Below are 10,236 nucleotides of genomic sequence, written 5' to 3' on the forward strand. Positions count from 1 at the left end.
TACTAAAATGAGCATACTCTTTGACCTAGAAGTTCCACTGTTTGCTAGGTATAAACCCCAAGGATGTCAATGATTGAAAAAGATAGGCTTCATACACACCAAAATGTTTGTGGGAAGATTTTTCCTTTTTTAATTTTAAGAGCATTAGTAGCATGGTAAAGTGGCTAGAGAGCCTATCAGAAACACCTGAGTGTAAGTCTTGCCTATGACTTACTGGCCTCAAAACCTTTAGCAAGTCATTTATCCCTTTAATGTCCTTGACAACTCCTTAGTCTATAAGTTTCAGAGAAGATGAGGACCTGCATTTACTAAAAGAAATTCCTCACTGGGAACTCCTCAGATCAATGTAATTACAAGTCTGGACTCTTGTCTCCCTTTCCCATGGCCCCCACCCCATTTTTTTTTTCTTTGCAGTAGAGATATGAGAGTGGTTATAGGCAGTTGGGAGGGAAAGATTTTTAGATACACGAGACAAAAGGACTGGAGCAGAGCTCTGGAAGAAGTGGAAGATAGAACAAGTGAGTCGGGATATTAGACACAGGAAAAGAACTTGTATAAAGAGCAGAGATACATCCTTTTTTGGTGAACTGAGAGGGAAGGAGAAAAATGTTGAGAAGCTTTGAGGGATATAAGAGAAACCAGTCAAATCACAAACATTCACCTACAAGGACCAGGCATTGTATTACCTGCTCATGATACAAAGAAAGGCAAAAACAGTTTTTATTATCAAGGGACTAAGACTATAATGGGAGAGACAACATGAAAACAACTCTTTACAAATAAGATATCCAACAGATCATTTGGAAATTGTCTCAAAGAGAAGGCACTCAGATTAAGGAAGATTTGGAAAAGGTTTCTTGAAGGAAGCCAAGGAAGTCAGCCAGTAGAGATGAAAGAAAGAACATTCCATACTTGGAAGAGAGCCAGTGAAAAATGTCCAGATTCAAGAGAGAGGTTGTTTAGTTTTAGGAAAGCAAGGAGTCAATTGTCACTGGATCTGAGTATGTGGGAGAGTAACAGGTGTAAGAAGACTTGAAAAGGTAGGGAAGGAGGACAAGTAATGAAGGACATTATAAGCTAGAGAGCATTTTATATTTAATTCTGAAGGTGAAGGTAGCCATTGAAGTTTATTGAATAGCAGGGTAGAATAGTCAGGTCTGTGCTTAGGGAAAATTTGACATCTGAACTGGACTGGAATGAGGAGATATATGAGGCAGGGACTATTGCAGTGGTGTTGGTATGATGTGATGAGGGATACAATCGGAAAAGCATAATGACAGGGGAAAGAAAGAAGCATGAATGAGAGATTACAAAGGTAGAAATGTCAGACTGTGGGAACTAATTGAATATAGAGGAGGAATGCAAGAATGAGGAGTTGAAGATGACTTTCTAGGTTTTGAACCTCAGGTTCCCTCAGGAGTAATAGAGAACTTAGGAAGAGGGAAGGGTTTGGAGGGAAAATTGAGTTCAGTTTCCCACATTTTAATTTAATATTTCCATGAGACATTCGGTTTGAGCTGGAAGACTGGAAATCAGGAGAGAGGTTAGGGCTGGTCAAACGGATCTGACAATTATCTGAGTAGAGATAACTGAATCAGTGAAAGCTGAGATCACCAAGTGAAATAGTATAGAGGGGAAAGAGAAGAGAAGCCAGCACATTTACCTGTGTATTTGAGAGAGCTCATATGGATGGCTTTAGTCATTCAAATTGTAACAACCAAAGCATCTACTATAAATAAGAGGGGGTATTCATGCATTTGGGAGTAAAACTAGAAGGCAGAGGATTTTAAAACAATTGCATCAGGTTAATGATATGGAGTGAAGAAGGACAGAAAAAAGATTGTTGAGCAACAAGAGCTACCTATGACTCACTGAGGCCACAAAAAATTGTGTTTCTAAATGATTATTTTTTCATATGGTCTAATTGAAAATGATGAAGGCCTCCAATTGAATTCACTTGAGATAATATTTAGAGATTTTTTTGAAGAGATGATATCTTATTGAGAAATGTTTAATTTCCTAAAAAAAAAAGAATTTTCAAAATTCAAAAGTCCTTAATTCAGGTATCAACACCAAAATTAAACAGTAGGAAAATTTTTCAAATCCCAGACTTTTTTTTTACCATAAATTCTTTCAGCTCTCTGATTTAGTTGGATCTTAATTATATGCACACACACATATATTATACATGCATGCATACATGTTCTTGAATCTGTGAGCATGGAGATAGTACATATTAGTCATTTAAGCAAAGAAACTAAAATTAGCAAGATTGCCAGGTGAATAATTATACCTTCCAAGAAATGGTGACCTGGTCATGGGATTAGAGATTTAAGATTTGGAAGGGATCTTAGAAGTCTCCATGTCCAAATTCCTCATTTTGTAGAAGAGGAACCTAAGGTTCAGAAAAGTTATTGACTGTTTCACAGAGCTGTTGTGTCTCAGATGGAAATTAGATCCAAGCCATCCTGCCTCCAAGATCACAGTCTCTCTACAATACTGTGCTGAATCTCATTTCATCAAGTACACAAGACTGGACTATTGCCTGGCTTTTGTGTATGCCTCCAAACCCCATGAAAACTCATCAGAGGAAAATAGTGGGAGAGGATCACCCCATTCCCAGACTGCAGTATGGTTTGGATTTTATCCAGATCTCTGGCCTAGGCCTGGTAGTTCTAGAGAACTTCTTAAAAAAAGCATCCAAGTTCTAACTTGCTTCAGAGATAAAGGAGATCTGAGTTCATTCATATGATGAAGTGAACATTAGTTGTTTCTATTTGACTTGCTATTTAGTAAAGCATCTTCCTGAACCTTCTAGTTCACTGTATGGCCTGACTGGCCATACACTTGGATATTCCCCAGGTATCTAGGGGTGACTGGAATGTTCTGGACACCTGAGATCTAATGCTAACTTTTTCTTTATTTAATTTGTGAGACCATTTGCTTGCTTAGTTAGAGGATGGTGTTAATGAGACCACAGTCAGAGATATGAAACACATAAATGTTACATATCTTTGCATAAAGAAAAACTCTGTTCTGCAGACCATAGGGATTCTTCTGCTATGGACAACTTTTCTGGCAGATTTGTTCCATTTTACCAAAGGTGACATCTCAAAAAGAACGCAGATATCATTAGACAAACCTACCACTCTGCTGTAAAAACAACTCAAAGAATATATACTTTTGACAGTAGAGTACTCTTTCAAAACAGCCTGGCTTACTGAACTAAGAAGAGAAATTTAAATGGATGCTAATGATTTTGAAAACACAAAGAGATGTATGAATGCCACATAATCATATTGGGCTCAGTTTGTCTGTATTCAGTATCAAAATTTTAAGATTTTTTAAAAGAAAAAAATTGCCTAGACTGTTTGGGAACCATTAAGAGATATATTAGAAGTCTGAATCAGATTGAAAACAAACAGGGTGAGGTGGCTGAAAAAAAGAGGTTGGAGCAGCCTCTGAATGGGAATGACTTTTAAATCGTTACTGTATTATTATATTTGGAGCTAGATATAAAGGGAACACTTGAGGGTGAGTCCCATTGCATTATCATACAGTAATTGTAACTGAAGATTCATTTCTTCCTCTTGAAATAAGAAATAAATGTTCAGTTATAAGTATATTCTTATGATTGACAGTTACTGATGGGGAAGTAAAAGTCTTGTAGAAAAACTGATTTATAAAGATGCTTAGTTCAGTGGTAAAAAGGGTAATTTATAAATCAAGAGAGTCTAAATCCTATAATAGATCTAGAAACTTATTTTGAATTATATTATGTGAAATAATGAAATCTAACTTAATGAAAAATAATCAGTTCTAAGTCTTCAGTTTATAACAAAGCAACCTGGACTCATGTCAAAGGTACAGACTTTTAGCCTCATTTGAAGATTTCTAATTTTAAGTGAATTAGCTTTTTTGAATGATAAGAGGTGAATAGAGCAGAACCAATGATATTATTTAGAAATAAAGTTTGGCAGCCTTGAGAAAGACTGAAGCAGAGAAATAACTAAAAACAAAACAACAGATGTGAGCAAGTTTAAAACATCAGTGGAGGAGGGAGAGGGGAAGAAGAAGCCTAAGTACCCTAATATGAATTATAGGAAGACTGACATTGAAGCCTGTTCTTGCTCACCACCTGCCATCTTTGTCAAGTGGCTAGACTGTTAACTGCTGTGTTTGTTTCTTCCTATGGTTCATTCAGCAAACATTTAATTAGCTTTATAGTATATAGCAGGAACTAAGATGCAAAAACAAACAAACAATTCCTATTCTCAAGCAACTTAAAGTATCCTGAGTAGAGGGAACAGTATGCAGCATATACAAAGATAGTATAATATGAAATATATACAAAATGAATGCAAAGTAACTTTGGGGTAAGGGAGAACTAACCAACTGCATTAATTAACACTGATTAATTCAGAGAATGAATAGTGAATCGCTTTAAAAGAACCCAGGAAAAATTTAGGTTGCATAACTTATGTATGTAACCCCCATTTTGGAGGTAAAATCTCTTTGGCTTATACCCTTTAAAATTTCAAATACAAAAATGGTTCATTTGGGTCTGTGATAGTACTGATTAGTCCTCCTAAATTTAGCAAGTCCTTAAGCTAGGGCTTACATAAATCCATAACTCATACCTTCCTTCAGCCCTTGATAAGTAGACGGTACTTCCAGAATGAATGTGAATTTTCCTCTAGAACAGTTTGTTAATAAGTTCTTTTCTTCCTACCCCCTGCCACCAAAAAATAAATAAATAAAAATAAGAAAAAGAAATAGGTAAAACTTTTAAGACCAAAATACCCTCTAAATGGAGTTTAGAGTGGTTATTGAATCAGGTAACTTGTAACGTTACCATCTCCATCCACTTCATAATCTGTGTGGAGACCAGTAAGTACATGCATTCTTGAAAAGTGAAATAATAATACAAGATTTAAGTACGAAGGCAATAATTAGTAATATGTCACAATCCTGCATAAGACGATTAATTGCCAGATTTGTGGTCCACACTGTAGTGCTGACTGCAGAAGAGAATGATTACAATGTATTGAAGTTCTCTCCAAAAGTTCAGGAAGGAGATGATAATTACATTTATTGTGCTTTATATGTTATAGAATACTTTCCTCATAATATCTCTGTGAAATGGATAGTTCATGTTTTATGATTCCTCTTTTATAGATGAGAAGGTAGAGAGTCATAGAGATCAAGGGACTTACTCAGAAGAGATACAGCTCTATGTCTGCTGACTCCAGAATCTGTATTCTTTCCATTATTTTATACTGCCTCTCAGATGACATTTGAATTGGACTTTTAAAAACTGAATAAGTTAGACTAGTATAAAAAACACTTAAAGATTTCTGGGAGCTAACAAAAGCCTCTCCCAATTGTTACTCTTTTAAATTGCCTCCATTTACAAATGTACAGCAACAACTGTCAAGTTTACAAGCATGCATTTCAGGGGGAAAAAATTCCCTTATCTTTTATCAGTTGTGTATCTATACATATATGTGTGTATATATATTATATATATATATATATATAGATATAGATATATATATAGATATAGATATATATATTCAGTGAAATAGAGGAGTGTGAGGGAATCCTCAAATGGTAACTTCTTAAAAGAAAGAAATTATTGGGGGGTCTGTTATGCCTTTAGCTTTAGCCTTCTCTGATCTTAGACATGGCTTTATTTTCTTCCTCTATAAGATATTTAGAGTATTTTTCAGTCCCTTTATACCCATTATTCATCATTTGAACCTCACAACTACTTTGTGAGATAAGTATTGTATTACAAATATTATTATCTTCATTTTACAGATAAGAAAACTGAGACTTGGGGAGATGGTTACATAGTTAGTTCCTATCAGAGGCAAGGCTTTAATCCAGATCTGTTTGGTTTGAAGTTCAACATGTTTCCATTATACTTGACTTTCTGATACCATGAATATTATAAGTGCCTTCCTATGTTGGGAAGACAAAAGTCGGAATGTTTTGAAATATTAAAACTTTTAAGATTGTTTATAAAATTATTTTCCTGTACAGTACAGATAGTCAATATTTTACACAATTAAAATTTTCTTCATTGTCCTGGGTTCTCTTCTATTTTTTCTTATAGTATCTCATTATAATGATGTTCTCAGCTTCTCTGGGTACAATTATTATTTCCATGCAGATCATTCCAAAATGTATCCCTAGATGTCACTTCCTAGTCTCTTGATCACCAGCTTTACCATCTACCTTTTGAAATATTTTCATCAGTGAATGAATTAAAGATCTTAAGCTAGAGTAGGATTGAGAATAGAAGTTTTCCTCCAGGATATCTTGGGTGAAAACCAGAAATGACCACTACAATACTATACATTCATGGCAGAATTTGTGTATGAAAGATAGCATGCATGGTGAACCTACACTACTGAACCTTTGGAGAGTCCCACTTGGAGTCGACAATTTTATTTTTAGATTTGAATCCTTCCATTCTGGTATTTACCTAGTTATTCACATTATAGTCAGAGTCTCTGAAAGGGGCAGTGTACCTTTCCTATCATGCAATCAACTTTCAAAATTGTTTTTGGCACCTATTTTAAAAGGCCAGCTTCTGCATAATTGATTTATCTAACCATGTAATCCAACCAATTCAGTCATAAAGAGAGCTAAAAACAGAAACCTAATAGGAGATAATCTAAATATGCCACCAGAAGATAAATGCCATGTTTTGTTTATTTACAAATGGATCCATTACAAAGGAATTAATATTGAAATTCTTTTATTAAAAGGAATTAGAATATAACTTCTTTACCTCTTTGAAATAGCTGTATAATGAAGTGGCTAGAACATGAATTTGGAGATAAAAAGACCTGGGTTTGAATCCTGGTGCTTCCTCTCTGACTTGTTCCAACTTTTCCCCTACCTTGGCCTCACTTTTCTCATCTGTAAAATGAGAGAGTTGTATTAAGTATTGCTAAAAGTACCTTTCAGGTCTAAGTACTGTGATATAATCTATGCCTTTTCCAAATCACACCTATTGGGCAAAGCAGGAGCAATGCTATGAAATTTATACCCAATTTAAGAAACTTTAAAAGTCTTTGGAAAGCAGCCTATTAAAATTACTATGTTGTTTCTTAAGATTAAAATCTTAAGGATTCCATTCTACTTTTTTTTAAATTGAAGGGTTTTTTTTAGTTATATTCATTCTACCCTATAGTAGATACCTTAAAAATAAATATAAATATAATATATTATAGAGATCACTTCATTAATTTTTTAGTGCTTATGGCCTCCCTGGAAACTTGAAAACCAGCTTTTTTAACTTTAATACTAAAAAATAACAATTTCTAATGTACACCCTCATGTAAAATGCACTGGTACTCAACCTTAGGGTTCCACTGTAATTCTCATACAGTTGAAGTTACTCTTTCAGTTGTCTGGAAGGACTATTTTGCACAAATGACCTTTCTTAAAAATATATGTTTTAAAATATTAAGGGGATTAATGAATTCATAGAACTACAATTATTTCATTTCTAAATGAACTTGATATTCTCCATTAGGAAAGAGGTCTAACTTAAGGACATATAAAATAGCCCCTTCTCCCATCCAGGATGGGTGAAAAATCTATCTCCCTTTATGTCTCAGTAGTCTTTGCAAGGGTTTGGGGCAATTTGAAACCCTCAACACCTCCTAAGAGGGTATATACCCCTACCTCTCAAATTTGCCATAAGGATCAAATGAGATCATGTCTGCAAAAATGCTTTGCAAACTTTAAAAGTGCTGTTATGTTTCAGCTTGGGATACATAACATATAATATACATGTGCATGTATGTTTCTATGTATATGTGTTGTTCAAAGATTGCTGTGTCCATTTTGGAGATGAGGAAACAGGCTTACATAGACTGAATGACCTGACCTCCTTTACAGAGCTAACAAGTGGTAGCATAGTTGGAATTTGAATCCAGTCTTCTGACTTCAAGGCTAGCATTCCTTCTTCTAGATCTTGTTGCCTCTCCTTTACCTAGCCTTTAGAGCACTCAATTGTATTTAATTCTTTAATTAGAATTTATTTCTTTAACTGTCAATTACTAAGAAAGAGGACTATAACTCCATAGCACTAGACAAATCTTAGCACTGTGATATGCATGGAGTTGGTAATTCTAAATGAGCCACAAATGCTTTGTGGGAAATAAAGAATTCAACATTTTAATAACCCAAATAATAGTGAGTTCGTTTTTAACAGTGAAGTAAATGTCATATTTTGAACATTGAACTTACCCATTCAACAATTATATATTTATGTTCCTTGATCCTGGGACTTCTCTATAATTTGATGGTCATTTAACAACTTTGTCATAACTAATAATACATTTGTATTCATTTTCAGCCATTTCTGTCAAATAGCACTAATTAGGAGGTAGTTATTAGTAATACTATGCAGTCCCAGAAACCAGGTTCTTAATACTGCCTGCCAGAGCAGAAGTATTAAATTACCATAATTCCATTCCTAATTTCTATTACCAACATAATTATCCCAGATGAAGCATCTTTTTTCTAAAATTCTTGCATCAAAGCATTTATCTTAATTAGCAAGTAAAAGAAATACAAATTTAATCATTATTGAGTATGTATATTTCCATTTATATGATCCTGAGTAAATCTAAGTTTTTCTTTTCTTAATTGACTTTTCCATCTTGGACTCTCTGCTTCTATCTCAAAATGTTGATTTCTCAAGGACATTCACTACAGAGCTGCAGTATGGTCTGTACTTTGCCCAAATTTAAGAATAGATCTTTAAGTACAATAAGACAAATTTACAAAATCATCCAATAATAAACATTTGAAGAGTAAAAGGTTTGGCGGTAATTTTTGGGTAATCTGGATTAAATGTCAAATTTCATTGCACTTGTTTTGTTTGGTTATGGAGTGGGGTGAACTGTCACTCACATCATTCATAAAGAGTACGTTGATACAATGCCAAAACAACCAGTGAAAAATTCAGTTGTGTTCTTGGCTAAATGACAACTAGTCTGCCTAATTTTTGAAACATTTGCATTAACTGAAGTAGTGAATAGTGTTTGGCATATTTTTTAGACATAATATTAGAAAGAAATAAGAAAGTAACCCAATTGCTATGACAGGCTCCTAGTTGCTGTGACATGCCATTTTCTAGTTATTCAATACTCAAGAAAATCTGTCATTCTGTAGGCGGTTTCCTCCAGTGATGTGTATTGTAGCCCTTCCACACCAGCCTAGCCTCTGAGGGACAAAAATCAATTAATATTTCAGTTACTCCTTGATTATACTTAAGTAATCTGGAAGCTCTGCTAACTTGCTCTGTCCTGTGAGTTCCATTTGTAAAATAAGCATGTTCAGTAATCATGACGTTAATGATATGTTGTGAGGATCCTGGAAGGGACCTGTCAGTCAGAAATCAGATTTCTTTGTTTGGCAGCTAAGGCTTCAGTTTCCCCATCTATAAAATGAAAAGATTGGATTAGTTGATATCTTTAAGTCCCTACTAGTGCTAAGTAGATGATTTTATTTTATTTAATGTTGTTTTTATTCTACCAAATCTGATATAATGTAGACATAGTCTTATCTTTAGTGGTTTGAAGAGATTTAACAGAAGAGATTGCTTTGTATAAAAAAAAAAACCCATAAACACTACATAATTATTTGAATTACACTTTCCAAAAGCATGCTCTATATTATTTCTTTTTAATGTAGCTGTTATGTAGCTATTACTTCATTTGAAGAAATATATGTATATGTATATAGCCTCTTCTACCCTCCCCCCCAAAAGAATGCTTCCAAGTTCTTGCAGCAAAGATATAATGTAGACAGTGGGAATAAATTATTAAATTAAATTAAATTATTAAATAACAATTTATGTTATGCACTTAAGATGTGAAAAGAAACAAAAAGAATATATTAGGCTTTTAAATCTTACTAGTCAAATCTATTTGTTTTACTTTCATTTAAGGGAATGGGTTTATTTGGACTCAGGTAGATTAAAGACTTGTAGACTTTGAGACAGTTCGGTGTTTCATTGAGTTAGAATGCTGGACCTGAGTTCAAATATGGTCTCAGGCTATAATGACCCTGGGCAAGTTTGCCCTAAGAGACACATAAAGTGGCATACTAGGAGTCAAGAAGATCTGAGTTTAATTCCGCTTCAGACACTTTACTAGCTGTATGATTATAGGCAAGTCACTTAACCTCTGTTTGTTTTAATCCATT

General features: G+C 34.2%; 1 protein-coding gene across 5 annotated transcripts in view; it reads left to right on the forward strand.

Annotated features, from left to right (window-relative positions):
- The window catches only part of SCAF8 (SR-related CTD associated factor 8), a 242,146-nt gene that overhangs the window by 177,064 nt on the left and 54,846 nt on the right, over positions 1–10,236 (forward strand). The gene's annotated exons all lie outside the window — the stretch shown is intronic.

This window comes from Macrotis lagotis, chromosome 5 (assembly GCF_037893015.1).
Source record: "Macrotis lagotis isolate mMagLag1 chromosome 5, bilby.v1.9.chrom.fasta, whole genome shotgun sequence".
In the NCBI taxonomy this organism is placed as follows: domain Eukaryota; kingdom Metazoa; phylum Chordata; class Mammalia; order Peramelemorphia; family Peramelidae; genus Macrotis; species Macrotis lagotis.